Source organism: Leopardus geoffroyi, chromosome C2 (genome assembly GCF_018350155.1).
Source record: "Leopardus geoffroyi isolate Oge1 chromosome C2, O.geoffroyi_Oge1_pat1.0, whole genome shotgun sequence".
In the NCBI taxonomy this organism is placed as follows: domain Eukaryota; kingdom Metazoa; phylum Chordata; class Mammalia; order Carnivora; family Felidae; genus Leopardus; species Leopardus geoffroyi.
This window is the reverse complement of record NC_059333.1, coordinates 108042493-108057363: the sequence shown is the minus strand read 5'-3', so window position 1 is coordinate 108057363 and position 14871 is coordinate 108042493. Positions and strand designations below refer to the sequence as shown.

Sequence of the window (14871 nt, the reverse complement as noted above, 5' to 3'; positions counted from 1 at the left end):
TCTTGAGGGTGGAGACGAGGCCTGCTGCTAACCAGCTTCCAGAACACACGCACCGCAGCCACCACGACTAAGTCGTCAGGCTCAAAGCATTCCGAGTGTCCCTGTTGAGAAACCTCGCCTGCAGAGAATGATTCTCTGGTCTCTCGGCAACCCACTTGCAGCCACACCATTCAAAATGTATGTGGGCGATTCATAACGCGGGAGGGTGCAGTAGTGACTGGGAACAAACACAAATTCCCAGACCGGTAACCATGAGTTCTAAGAGGATCAGCGATCAGCTGTAGTGAGTGATTCACTTTTCTGACCACCAGGAAAGAAGACCACCATCTCCAGAAGTCCCTCAAGAGTCCAGCCACTGGTGGTTTTATTGTCCAGTGATATAGGTCAAGGGGGTTCCATGGAACCTCGGTCCCCTAAGAGTTTACAGAATGAGACAGAGAGCAAAGACAGGGCAGCTAGCTAGCTAGCTAGATTCTTTTTTTTTTTTTTTTTTTTTTTAATTTTAGGGAGGGGGAGAGAGAGAGAGAAAATGAATCTCAAGCAGGCACCACACCGAATGTGACCTTGGGATCATGACCTGAGGGGAAATCAAGAGTCAGCTGTTCAACCGACTGAGCCACCCAGGCGCCCTGACCCAGCAGCCATTTAAAGGTTAGATGCACAAAGAGCAAAACAAATACAGGCCACACCAATGGTACATTATGGAACAGGCGGAAGCTGAACATAATGCTGAGAAATGCTGGGGGGGGGGGGGGGAGGTGGGGAGGGGGAGATACAGTTATCATAGGTAAGTAAGGTGGCATCCAAAGGATGTAAGAGAAGGCGAGGAAAGCATCCATCACACCTCCCTTTCCTCGTACTTTCACTAAAACTCTCACCGTGTCCCGTGCTTCGGGGCATGCAGACACAGAAGGCACCATCCCCGTGCTCCAAACACCTGCAATCACGTGAGAGTGATAGGAATTGTGCACAAGTAAGCAAATGACGAAAATGTCATTTTGAGAGGCACAGCAGGCACGTGCAACAATGTTCGGTGAAAGGGGTGATGCCTGCATGCGGCGGAACTCTCACGTGACCTGGGCCTTGGAGCATGCGCGCTGGGCGTGGGAGGTGAGTTTGCCCCGGGAGTCCAGAGAGTTACAGGGGGGTTAGGTGTCCTGTGGCCAAAATCTCTGTAAAGAGGGTTTGGGCTTAAAGCGTTAGTCCTGGCTTGTCTTCTGGTCACTGAGCAAAACCCCCTGTGCTTCATTTTTCTCTCTTTCCTATTTCCAAGCAAAAAGACCATACCTACTCTTATGAGGAATCACGGGCTATGAGGAGCCCTGTGGAGCTTAATGGCGAAACTACCCACATTGGCAAGGTTCCAGGCAGATGCTAGTGGTTACAACCCACAGGCTATCAGGTGTTGTTTCCTCTCCGGTGCGTCTGCCTCACTCGGTAACAGCGACTCAGAAAACTACCCAGGCAAAAAGTCAGATGCTTTGAAGATGTACTAATATTTCAACAGCCCAAATGTTCTCCAGGACCAAATCTTTACCAGAGCTACTAACAAGTAGTCAGATGGACTGCCCTGTGCACTTTCTCCTCTGACAATGAACTCAGAGAGAGGTCAGCAGCCGGACACAGAAAGAGGAGAAGGGTCCTGAATACACACAGACAGTTTAATCACCCGTGAAGAAATCCAAGAGTTGACTGAAAGTGCTTTGTCAGGAAGAGTAGAGAGGCCCCTGCCCTCAGAGAAAGGCGAGGAAGGCTGGAGGTCGCCTGGGCAGCAGAGATGGTGGCAGACCAGAGAGGCCACGGTGGAGACACCAAGGGCCTGGTGGGAAGGTCAGTGGGAAGACTCAGAAACAGGAGGGCAGGGAGAGCCAGCACTCTCCAAAGGACCTGGCAAACAAAAGTTCCCTAGAAAGAAGATCAAAATTTAGCTCAGTAGGAAGGGAAGACATTATTTTTAAAACCACCATATTTACTTAAGTGTATTCCTTCAAGTGTATGTCATTCCTGATTCCAGACTCCTCAGAATATTTGAAAGACTGGTTTATTCAGGCTACATCAATGTCCCTTGCTTACATTTAAAAAATCAAGGGCAAGCTATGTTGGTATGTGAAAGGGAATTTAGATGAATGAGGGCCAACTCCCAGGCTCTGGCCTTGTAATTACTTTCTTTGTAAGCCTGAATACTCAATCAGATGGATGCCTTCTCCACACTTTTTGTCATATTTATGGAATACCTTTAAACAATGGAATCTGGAAACTCCAGCAACATCTGTGTCCAAATATATCCAAGCCCGTTTATGTTTTTAATTGGAAATCCAACAATTTTAGATGAACTAATCCATGGTATCATTGGAAGTGCATATTTTTTACGTAATTCTTGAGAGCAGTTTGCAAACCATTAAAGTAACTCGGCATCATGCTTTATCTTCAAAAGATATCTCTCAACTGTGATTACTATCGGAATGAAATCAGGGGTAGCATTCAAAAAAGACTGCAGCATGAAAGGTTTGCAGAAGAATTCTGACTCCACTGGAAAACCATTGCTTTTAGGCCAGTTCTTCCATTCGCCTTGGCTCATGGTTGTTTGTTCTCATTCCAATTAAAGATGCGATTCACTGAAGAGTCTTTAACTTCGTTAAAGCAAAACTTTCTATTAAGGTTATCCGGCACTGGTGGGCTTCTAATCGGACATTCTCTGCAGGCAGGAGAATGCTACTTTGAAATCCTCCGGTTTTGTATGAAGCAACTCTCCTTTCTACACAGAGACTCTCATTTCTGTGGTCTGGCCTGGTGAAATGTGTATTCCTTTATGCTCAGTTTGGTTATTTTAGGCCCGTATCTATGGGCCCACTAATTTCTATGAGAGGATGACTTGTGTAGAAGGAAAGTTGTGTTTTTATTGAATCCTTGGTGATTAGAAAAAACTTAAACCAATTAAGGGTTCCCATCACCTGGAATTTCTTAGGAGGAAGTGACTTTCCAAGGCATGTGGGAATTATCAAGAAAATAATTTTCCCTTGAAATGGTGTGTTGGTACACAAGAGGAGGGCTGGGCAGGATATCAAGAGGAAGTGGTCGCTCACACGTGAGGAAATGAGTTGATATTTTCAAGGCTAGATGAACAGGAGACCAGGGCACATTTTCCTCATTTACCCTTTCATTTTAAAAAGTGGTGGAATTCAGGTACACCTTGATTGTTCTGGATAATAAAGGATACATGAGACATGAATAGAAAAACCACAAATGGTCAGTAAAAGAAGTAAACCGGGGATCACTTTTTCTCCTGTTTATTAACATTCACACCAAGCTGTATATTTTGGTTACCATGGTCGCGTGGTATCTGATGTCACAAGCCACATCATATAAAATCACAGAGGCCACGACAGGCAGGAAGAGAGGCCTGGCCTTGTTGTCTGAGTAATACAAACAGCCCAGTGTCTTGGACGTGAGCCTGGGAGTACTGCTGCCTGATGAGCCCATCCTGGGAGCCGACTGGCCACCATCTCACCTCTTCTCCTGCCTCTGCCTGCCCCCTAGTGGAAAGATGAGGGAAAGCGTGGGAGTCCACCTGGGGGTCTTTGTGGAGACTGAAATATGGCTCCCTGAGAACCCGCCTCCCCCAGCCCTGTTCCCAGGCACTGTCTGTGGATTTCTTGGAGAATCAGAGCTCCGCCTGGATGCCCTGGAGTCTCCCTGGGATGAACACCTCCTCCATTTCTGTGTCATTTTCCAGGGGCCTTTGTCTACCTCTGCTCGCCCTGATCCTCAACTTGCAGTCACCTTCCCTTATGCAGTCCCCACAGGAAACATGCCTTTCCTAGAAAGGACAAATTGTTCATTCTTTGGGTCCTACACGCTGTAGGGAACCAACAGATTACTGTACTATGAAACATGTTCCCACTACAGGAGCCTCATGTGCATCCCATATGTCCATACAGCCATTCATTTATTCATCAGAAACTTACTAGACTCCCGGTCCTGTGCCGGGCTCTGGAGACATGGAAGAAACCAAGCCAAGATTCCTGCCTGGAGGAACCCCCAGCCCAGGGAAGGGACAGCTCATCCATCAATTGCCATGGGATGAGGTCCATTCCACTAAGAAGGTATCAGCGCTGTGCTGTGGGAGCAAAGGCAGTAGGAAAGAGACATTTGGATTTGTCGTGGGTTTTTGCCACAGCACAGTTAGTCCAGCAACTGCTTTGTTCAAATGACTGAGGCAAATAAATGAGGCTGGCACAGGCCATCCTGATACCACACCCCTCTGGAGTACTCTGGCAGTGCTGGGTGTTTTCATCCCTGCCCAAGGCACAGTGATCTGACTGTCCCAGCCTATGTGGATGCTGCTGAAAGAGGCAGACACCGCCAGGAGCTCCCTCACATGACGCACTGCCTGATTTTCCCACTGTGGCAGCCCTCGGCTGCTGCCCACACTCTGCTCAGCTTTGCTCACTTCAAGCCTCCCTTAATTTTTCTGAAGCCCCCATTTCCCACATCGCTGATTCACAGATATGGAGGACCTAAGAAGAAAAAAATAAGATAAAATAATTATCTCAAATGATTCAGGAGCCCTCCTGGACTCTGTGATCTCTGTGTTGACTTTCACTTTAAAAGCCTGAGAGTAGTAATATTGTCATCTGTGTAGGCAAAGCTGGAAGGAAAACAGATTAATGTTCTTCTAAACTCCTGCCTCTTGGCAAAAATTAGTGTAGAGAAGACAAATTCTCAGCCCGGGCCTGACAGCCGAGGTGAAGGTAGCTGAAAAGAACCCAGAAGATGACAAGCTCCTGGGGTGAGGGCATCATCTTGTTCCTCTCTCTCTCTCTCCCTCTCTGTCTCTCTGTCTCTGTCTCTGTCTCTGTCTCTGTCTCTCTCTCTGGAAGTAAATATTTGTCGGAAGAATGGCTGCTGCCCTGAGTGAGTCCTGTCAAGCTGCCTGGGCTCTGGAAGAAACAGGAGTTGGGAAATGAAACCACTGGCAGGCCCTAGGCTTGTCAGTTGAAGATTCAGGAATAAGGTGAAGGGACTTTACCTGCTACCAATGTGCTAGGAGAGATGCCACTCAAGAAAGGGTACAAACACTGGAGCCCCTAAGAAAGGGGGCCCGACAGGTCTCTGCCCAAGTCAGCCCTTCCCCCTTGGCAAAGGAGAGCTGGCACGAATGCCACCCCCTCTCACTTCCCCCCCACACCCCCAGAGGCAGAGCAGTGTGGCTGGAGGGCGCGGGGACTGACCTGAAATCTGTGGTTTTCCCTGAGGCTGTTTCGGCCTGGGGGGAAGGGGAGTTACACACAACTACAGATGTTGTGCACTCTGCAAATTTTATAATTAGTCTAAAGAAACTCCAACATCCTCTTTTAGGAGGGTGTACATTCAAATTCTCTTCCTGTGCCCCAGCTTTAGGTTCCATTAAATGCCCATTTGCCCCGCGTTTCCCCCATATACCACCCTCAGTAGCACTCGTAATTCATTTCTTCACTCAACACATACTAACTGAGCGCCTGCCCTTTGCCGGGTCAGGCCAGCTACCAAAAATACGGTGTCAGCAAAAACAGACATGGTCCCTGCCCTCATGGAACTTCCACAATAGAAAAGGAGAAACCTGGATCAAATACCTACACGAATTAATGTGACATTGCAACGTGAGACTGTAATAAGGGGTTTGGTTTAATAAGAGATGTCAGGGAAATCTCTGAGGACATGATGAGTGAAATAAAATCTGAAGGAACAATAGGATTAACTAGGCCAGGTGGGTCCTGGGTCTCCCTGCGGTGGGATGGTGTCTGTGTCTTCAAAGCCATGAAGAGACTCAAGTGTGACCAGAGCACAGACAGCAAGGCGGGCAGGATACACCACAAGGCTGGGCTCAAGGCAGAGCTGGCCAGGGGAGGTGCCGAAGTGTTTAAGCGGATGGGCAATGTGATCAAATATGCATTTCAAAATGCTGCCCTGTAGAGAAAAACTTGGAAAGGGTCCTAAGTGGATGTCATAAGACCAGTTAGGAAGCCATTACACGTGAATTCAAGACTAGGAGGAGAGCAATGAGGGAGAGAAAGGGGCAAAATTCTATTTAGGACCAACAATTGTCACAACGTGGTGATGGAACAGATAGGCTTACAGTCTATTCCACACGTGTACGATCTTCCAACAACCTCCCCAGCAATAAGCCCTCTCTTCATGGGCTAGATTACTCTCTGAGATACAAATACAACGTTCTCTTTTTCAGGTTCGTCCCTATGGATGCCTTCATGATTTCTCTCTAGCTTTCTCTAAAAATGAAGTGGAGGAACGTCCGTGATGCCTGGAACATATCAATTCAAAGGTCATGAGTTGAAATGTGATAACAACTCAGATTACAGGATTGTCAACTTCCGAGCTCCCATGACCTTAACTGAAGGGCTGAAGGGTTGGGACGAGACCAAGAGGGCTTAACAACACTGTGAGCTGCCATAGCATTGGATGTGCTGAGTGCTCAAAATTCAGGTATTGTCCGATTAATCCACATATTCTTTTACTACACACTTAGGGGATGCTATTCTAAGATTCCCGCCTCAACTAGGAATTCAGTTAGCTACCAGATGCCCTCCTGCTGGGATCCTGGCTTCTACAAAACAGCCACTGGCCCATCTCAGGAGTGGTGTTTTATCACTATGCTATGCTAGGCACTAGGGACCAGAAGGTGAAGAAAAGTGTCCTTCCCCCCAGGAGTTGCAGCCTAGCAGGCCCATCAATCAGGATAGCACAGTGCGGTGTGCTACAGCACAGGCAGGGGCAAGGTGCCGTGTCCCCAAGGCAAGGGACAGGAGCTCTGCCTGACTGAATCAGGAAGGCTTTCCAGGAGGCACATCTAAGCCCGGGGTCAAGGGGTAAGCAAGAATTTATCTGGAGAAGAGGAGACTGGTTGTTTTGGGCAGAAAAAGTAGCTTATACAGAGTCACGAAGACACCTAAGAATAAGGTGTGACCAAAAAGTAATGGCACACGGGTGATGGTGGGGCTATAGCAGGAGGTGAGACTGGAGACGGCACTGGTGGCTCACGCAGGCCCTTCACTACCTGCTTTGGGTACTGGTGTTAGTATTAGAGGTTCTCTTCCTGCATGACAAATCACCCCAAAACTTAGGTGCTTAAAACAACAGACATGTATTCTCTCACCATTCCTGCGGGTCAGGAATCCAGGCATGGTTTAGCGGTCCTCTGACTCAAGGTCTCACGGGCTGCAATCCAGGTATCAGCCAGGGCCGCAGTTACCTCAAGGTTCGACTGGGGGAGGATCACCTTCCAGGCTCACTCGCCTGGCCGTCGGCCAATCTCAGGTCCTCGCTGGCTGCTTGCTAGAGACATCAGTTCCTTGCCACATGGGCCTCTCCATAGGGCAGCTCACAACTTGGCAGCTGGCAGAGAGAGAGAGAAAGAGAGAGAAAGACAGATGACAGAGACAGAGAGAGAAACAGGGAGAGAGGTCGAGAGAAAGACACGGTCTTTTTGTAATCTGATCTCAGAAATGACATCCCATCACTTTTGTCCATTCTGTTGAAAGAAACTCACCAGGTCCAGCCTACATGCCCACAGGTGAGGGGGTTTACACAGGGTGTGAATACTCGCAGGTGATGATCACTGGGGTCATTTTAGAGGCTGCTTACCACATACATGAGAGCTATTTAAGACACAATCCCAGCATCATCCCATTCTGCATAAATTATAGAGAGAGACATATAATTTCACTGCCTATGAGGTTGTTTTTGTTGATGGGTACACTCTGGTCCCGAAGAGCCCTGAAGAACAATGTGCTTCATTTCACATCTCTCCCTAAGGATTTTATACAACCCACTTGGCACTCACGCCGTTATTATTACGTGGATTCAGCCCAAAGCTGCCTGTGTGGGTAGAGAGAGGTGGGAAGGTGAGGAGGCAGAGAGAGGAAGTGATCGGGACCCCAGATTGAACAAGAAAAAGGTCACACGCCAACTGAAAATTAGAAATGAATCTGAGTGGAACTAAGTATCGTGGTTGACAGCTCACACACGCGTAGCCAACTTGCCACAGCTTGGCCGCGGACCTTGGTTTTCCCACACGCAACTGAAAATAACTAACATTCATCCTGAGGGAGTGCCACTAAAATAAGTAACTACTGGGAGCTATACCTCACTGTTCATTCAAGCTGGAAGCAGTCTGCAATTACTTGGCTGAAATTAGACACAAATTAAATTGCCACTTCCGGAACCCTTTTCTCCGGTACTATATTGCAAAACAGAAACTGCTTTTTGAACTCTGACGGTTTAGATTTTGTTTCCTTTCTTACAAATAAATGCGATATCCGACAGGCTCTCCACAAGGGCAGATTACTGACACTAACCTCTCGGGAGACCTAATCTTTTCAGAAGCCTGGTTTTCTGAGTTGCAGACCTGGGTTTAATTGTTATGGACAGAGTGACAGGCTGGTAAAAGGGACTAGAGAGGAGAGCAGCTTGCCCACATTTGAAGTAGAGCGCATGGTGGAGGAGAGGGGGCTAGCAGAGAATTTTGCCCTGAGATATATGTGGATGGCTTTGCTCCCAGTTTTTTTGGTCATCTGAAAGCTCTCAGGTCTGCATCCATCTAATTTTTTTTTTTTTTAATTTTTTCAATCTTTGTGTTTGAGAGAGAGACAGAATGTGAGCAGGGGAGGAGCAGAGAGAGAAGGAGACACAGAAACCGAAGCAAGCTCCAGGCTCTGAGCTGTCAGCACACAGCTGGACACGGGGCTCGAATTCATGAACCGCGAGATCATGACCTGAGCCGAAGTTGGATGCTCAACCAACTGAGCCACCCAAGGCATCCCATTCTGCATCCATTCAAATATGGAAGTTCTCCTATGATTTTTAAAAACAAAATTAACACACATACGTGAAAACAGTAATAATGATACCTCGAGGGTCTCCCCTCAAACTTGTCTAAGAAGGAACTGGCATGCAGATAATGTGGGTGTTTGGGGGTTTTCTGTTACGAAGGAGCCCTGAATTGTATTATCTCCTTAATAAAACACCATCTTCCCGTCAAGGAAGAACGTGCCATTGGAAGATGTGGACGGATATCAAAGAGCCCAGCTGTGCTGGAACCTAGGCGGCAGTGGAGGATTTCAGGGGAGGTGGCTTCTCCATAACTTTGAATTCTAACTTCCCTTTGCAGAAGAGCAAAGAGTACTTTCTTCCCGTTGTTGGAGACATTAGTCAGTCACAGATGAAGCACATTTAAAACTCACCCCCACCCCCTTTCACCAGCTCCACACATTCTCACCCTATATACTTATTCTGATCTGGTGAATCTTAGAAGTGAAAAATTAAAGAGGTTTCCAGGTATCCTCTCCTCCTCCATGAAGGTTTTCTTTTGCTTTTTTTTTTTTTTTTTTTTTGTCTCCATAGTTCTTTAACAGAAAACTAAGTCACCTAAGCAAACCTCTACAACCTTGCTTTAATTTTAGGGGTTATTTCATGCCCAGTTTAACTTTTAAAATTATTTTTAGTATCTCCTTTTCCAGACTTCCAGAAAATAGAATGAAGTTAAACGAAATCAAAGTAAACTGAGTAATCTGAAGTGAATTGATGTCAGCAGCGATTCCGCAAGCAGCTCTCTCCCACATCACATCCCCCGGGAGTGGTGAGCTCAGCACTGCATTTATTCTGACAGAGCAGAGCGAACACACAGACTGGCTGGCTCAGACCAGCTGAAAATCCAAGGCAACCACCCTTTCTGGACAACTTTCTGCCTTTCCAGCACTTAGCATGGCCTGAAAATTCCTGTCTGGGGAGGCAGGACTTTAAGTCCTAGCAGGACAAAGTCATTCACTTAACCGTGACAACTTGGAAGAGCCAGTTGGTGGAAGGGCCCCACTTTCTTGCCCCCTCCAGCCCACTGATCCAAACCTCCTAGAGGCCATCCCACCTGCAACTGGCCTAGAGGCCAGATAACCTCCGACTTGGACATCAAAAGTTAGCAAAGTGCAGGAAGGACGGAGGGGATCAACAAGGGCAAAATCAAAATGCTGATATCTCATTTGTTTTCGCCGTGCAGGTAACTTTTGGATTTGCATCCTTTTTCCTTCTCTGATTTCAAAAAACAAAAAAACAAAAAACAAAACCCTAAAAATTCTTAAGTTCTGAGGAGGGACTCTGCAGCAGGAAGAGGAATAAGATCACAGGATGAGTAGGGAAAAGGCTGCACGTGTTCTCTCCCCCACGTCCTCTCCCCTGTCACCCCAACACACGCGCGCGCGCGCTTCAACCAGTGTGTAAAAATAGCTGCCTGGGTTTTGTTATTCATCCGTAAGCAGGAATGATGGGCGGGCTTCTCCCTGCACTGCCTGCTGCCCTTGAGTAGCTTGTACTATCAGGTGACGCCTCACGACTCCCAGTCCCCACCCCTCGCCAGATAAAAGTCTTCCGTGACGTTAGAAATTTTCATTTTAATGGAGAAGAAAACCCGCCCGCTTTCCGCGTCGGCGGGGCGGGAGCTCCCCTCCTCCACGCCCTAGGCCCCTGCGCCGCGAGAGCGGTTCCATCTGTGCTCGGACATAACGGCCTCTCTGTGCCTCCCGGCACGTCCAGCGCGAGGGCGTCCGGGCCGGAACACGCCCTCCCGCACGGGGCACAGCTCTCCCAGGGGCCTGGGGAGAGGCTCTGGCCTTTCCTAATGAGGGCCAGGCGCCTCCCCTGTGGGCTCGGTCCAGGCAGGCGCACCCCGTCCCCCCGTGGTACACTGATTGCCTCAGGGGGGTGGGGGGGAGTCGCGGACGATCCCTGCACAGCCTCCCCGGCGACCAGAGCTAGCGCATGCGTGGAGAGGCTCCGGGCGCGGGCGGCCTGAGGCCGCGCATGCGCCAGCCAGCCTTGGGGCGGGGGTGGCTGTCCGCGGAGATTGGAGCTCCTCTGGTTTAGGCCCTTGTCTGTTTCCTGGCAGCACCTCAGGGACACTGCAGCATTGGAAGAGAGCCACAAAATGCTTAGAGCTCCTTAGAGAGCGTCTGTCTCATGCCTCCATTTTACAGATGAGGAAATAGAGCCAAAGAGGCAATGGGAAGTGACCAAAGCTGCATTTCTGAATTCTGACACCTGGGACCAGATCCAGCTCTTATTGGCCTGGTTTAGGTACTTAAACATTTATCAAGCTCCTGGATACTATATACTAAATGTATGCATCAGAAGCAGTGTAACCATGCCTGCTCCAGACTTGGGCATAGAATGAGACAGACCTGGCTTTGATTTGATGATTTGCAGGACTACACCACTAGCTGGATGGCCTTAGTGATACTTGGCTAAGGTCTCTAAGTTGTAGTTCCCCGGTCTGCAAAAAAGGAGATAAAACAGGACTTACTGCTAGGTTGCAGAGTTTAAATGAGATAAGGTGCACATTGCTTAGCATGGTCACTGCACGTGGAAGGCACTCAAATAAATGTTTGTGCAATATTTTGAGAGGTGAAAGTGCTAGGCACATAGGCGTTCATGAGACAAACACGATACTCATTTCCAGACGGAAGTCAGGCAGAACAAGAGGGAAGGTACTTTCCCCAGTGCGGTACTGGGCGAGACTTACACAGGGTTACGGGACCTGGCACTACAGAGACAAGAGAAATGGTCTCTGTTTATCTTTCCACTAGCTGCTCCCACCCAGCCCTCTCCTCTTCCTCCTTTTCCAACTCTCACCGTGACTCATGGTGGCTGCAGAGATACATCAGAACCTCTTATCAGAGTGAAATGGGTTCTGTGAAGTAGTTTATGTTTGAAGTTCTACTTTTTTTTTTTTTTTTTTATCACGGGGCCTCTCTCCTCTTTTCCTGGGCGGGACAGGCTGGAGAAGGAACAATAGATTTATGTGAATAGGAAGGAATGGTGGTTAAGCCCCTAAGGTGTCAGACTGGAGTAGTCTGGAATCATAAATCATCAGAGTTGAAGATTGTCTGGGACAACGCCCTTGTATTAATGAAAGAGACTTGAAAAACTGTAAAAGCTTTAGGCTCAAGTTAGGCCTGATTTTCTGTGTCCACATAGTTCATTCATGCATTCATGCACATTGCTCTGGGGTGTGTTACATACTGCCAGGTACAAGGTTGTCTCAATAAGCAGGGAAAGGGAAACAGAAAATAGGAATCCAGGAGGATTCCCAGGTTCTTCGTGCAGTTTCATGGTTGGTGATACCATTTACTGCGATAGCGACTAGAGGAATGGAAACTATTCGGAGAGGAAGATGGCATGTTTTGAACATGTTTTTTATGTGCATGGGATTTCCGGGGATGATCTCCGGAAGGCATTTAGGAACATGGGTGCCAAGCCCATCAGAGAGAGGCCTAGAAATGCCCAATTGGAAGTGGTCAACATAGAGGTAGTCACTGAGCTGGGCTGAGATGGTCCAGAGAGAGCAGGCAGAATGAGAAGATCATGGGACGGGTGAGAACTGAAGCTGACAGATACCAGCTTCTAAGGGTGAAATAGGGGTTCTGAGGAGAGGGCAGAAAAGTGAAAAGAAAACTAGGGGGGAAATGTCATCAAGCAGTCCAAATGAAAAGGGTCTCTAGGGTGAGGAAGTGATCAAGAGTGAAAAATGCCACAGAGGTGTCCAGCACGTGAATACTGGCATGCAACCATAGACAATGAGGAAGTCAAGTCATTGATGACTCGTGTGACCCCAGTTTCGATGGGGTCATGAGAGCAGAAACCAGGTCACAAGGAGTTAGAAGCAAATGGAGTCAGGGAAGAGAGCAGCAGGGAGAGTGGGTACATAGCCCACTGTTTCAGAAGAGTTGGTTGGGCAGAGAAGGGGAAATTACAGTCGGGGAGGCCAGGTGAGTTTTTTGTCAATGTCTTTTTACTACGAGAAACTGAAACATGCTGATGGGGTAAAGAGAAGCAGGAAGGGCCAACAGGGAGGAATAGGATGGGATCTCAGTACAGCCTCCACAGAGGTGAATAGGAGGAGAGGGTATTCTGCCCCCAGGTAACCCAAAAGAAGGATCCTTTTCTTTCATTTCCTTCTGCCACATGAATGGGAGTGGTGCATTTAAAAGGCTTATGGATGGATTTGAGGAGCTCTTTAAAGCAAGCTTTGTGTCATGGATCTAGCCATGGCATCAATCTGACTGTCAAATGCATTTAATTAACCCATTGGCATGTGGAGCTGTGCTTAATGCCACATAAATGATGTGACATAGATTCTGTTATTACCAGGTCTGTCAGGACTCTGGGGAGCGAGTGACTGAAACCACCTCTAACCAGCCAAACCAAAAATGGAATCCATCACTTTGCTCAACTGGGTAGACTGGCTTTAGGGATGGTTAGATTTTAGCTGCTTAAAAGATGTTGTTAGGAATAATGAGGATTATGACATATGAATTCAGTCCACCCAAGGCATTCATCTGCCTGGTGGGGGTCGGGGGCGGGGATGAAGATTCTTTCCTGAAGGTATGCAAAGAGAAAGGAAAGGTGACACTCAGCTTCACACATTCAAAGGTAGAGTTTGTAGCAGGACAATAGCCATGTAATGCAAGCTCTTACCTTGAGAAAATACCCTCTGCATTCCCTTACCTTCTCCTTTAGCAGATCAAGGACTGGGTTTGGTAGGCTAAAATTGGTGTTTTATGTATGAGAGGTCTAGACAGGAAGAGAAGGGGGGATTGTGGGGGGACAGAAGCAGCAGAACCAGCCAAGAAAGAGGACTAGGAGGAGCAATAGTATTGGAAAAGTAATGACTAACCCCACAGGCATGAGAAGACCTTCTCCCCTGCTACCTCCTCCCCACTAGAATTATGAGAGGGCCTGCCTGTTGAGCCTCGCACTGATCAGACAGAGGGAGGCCCACCATGGACTTCCCAAGCTGTGCTAGTCCCCTTAGAGCCTAGACCCTACTCAGATGTAGCAGCCAGTCTGTGGCCAACTTGTCAGAGGTGATCACTGTAAGAAGGTGACTCGGTGATGTGGGTCAAGTAGATCCCTAGGATCAGGATGGTTAAGAAGTCATAGCCAGAAGTCAGAAGCACCTGAAAAGAACAAAGAAGAGGCTAAGCCAGCCCGGGAGCACCTTTGAGAGCACTGTCTCAGACTAGAAGATGGACCACCAACTCACCATGCACAGACTTCCACGTCAGAGGCTGACAGCACACCCAGGACAGGCAAAAAGTGGACACTGCCCTGAGCTGGCCAGACATCAGGCAGCTATACCCCAGGACCATGCAAGGCCAAGAGTTCCCTTCCTCTCAATACTGTGAGGGTATAGAAACCACACACCTCCCTACCTCTACCCTACAGACCCTACAGGGGTGATCAAAACATTTAAAAATCCTGACAGGCTCAGATACTGACCCATCTGAACAGAGACATTCCTCTGTGCCCAACATTAACCCTTTTGTTGACAGATTGTGAGGAGCTTGGAGAAAAGTCCCAGAGAAGGGGCACTGAGGGTTGCTCAGGGAACTCCGGGCAGCACCTGTTTACCAACTGCCCCAGGCATATTTCAACATTTTATCAATCAGGTCAACCATGATGATGTGTACAGGTGAATACGAGCCAAACACCATCATCTTTATTGGCAAAGCAAAGAAGAACAAGGCCATCTGAGAATTGAGCATGTTCTCAAAGGGGATATTGAAATCATTGGATTGGACTAGGACTTAAACCAGTTTCTCCCCCTACTATCTCCAGATAGATTATGGGCAAATAAGAAAAAGTACATTTTATTGATACATCCACATTGCAATGTATGCTGAATTTACCATCTATTTGCTTTCTTTTAGTCTGGCTTCACTTTTAGGAGAACAGCTCCAAGCATTAGCAACCCCAAAGGGCAAAGCACATCTTTCTCAATAGGGCCAGCAACAGTCCCAGGTCACATTCTCCCGGGCCCAGCTTTAC

At 47.9% G+C, this 14871-nt stretch overlaps 1 protein-coding gene and 1 long non-coding RNA gene across 7 annotated transcripts in view; one reads left to right on the top strand and one right to left on the bottom strand.

Moving 5' to 3' along the window:
- Positions 1–3292, top strand: part of LEKR1 (leucine, glutamate and lysine rich 1) — a 225113-nt gene extending 221821 nt beyond the window's left edge. For all 6 annotated transcript variants that reach the window (XR_006718605.1, XR_006718601.1, XR_006718604.1 and 3 more), the window contains one exon: positions 507–3292. The gene's annotated coding sequence lies outside the window, so the exon portion shown is untranslated. The remainder of the gene's footprint in view (positions 1–506) is intronic.
- LOC123611345 lies at positions 3272–7379 on the bottom strand. The gene is made up of 2 exons (XR_006718607.1): positions 7151–7379; positions 3272–4517 (listed from the first exon to the last, which is right to left on the bottom strand). It is a non-coding gene; the product is annotated as an uncharacterized LOC123611345 (long non-coding RNA).
- Between the last annotated feature and the right edge of the window lie 7492 nt (positions 7380–14871).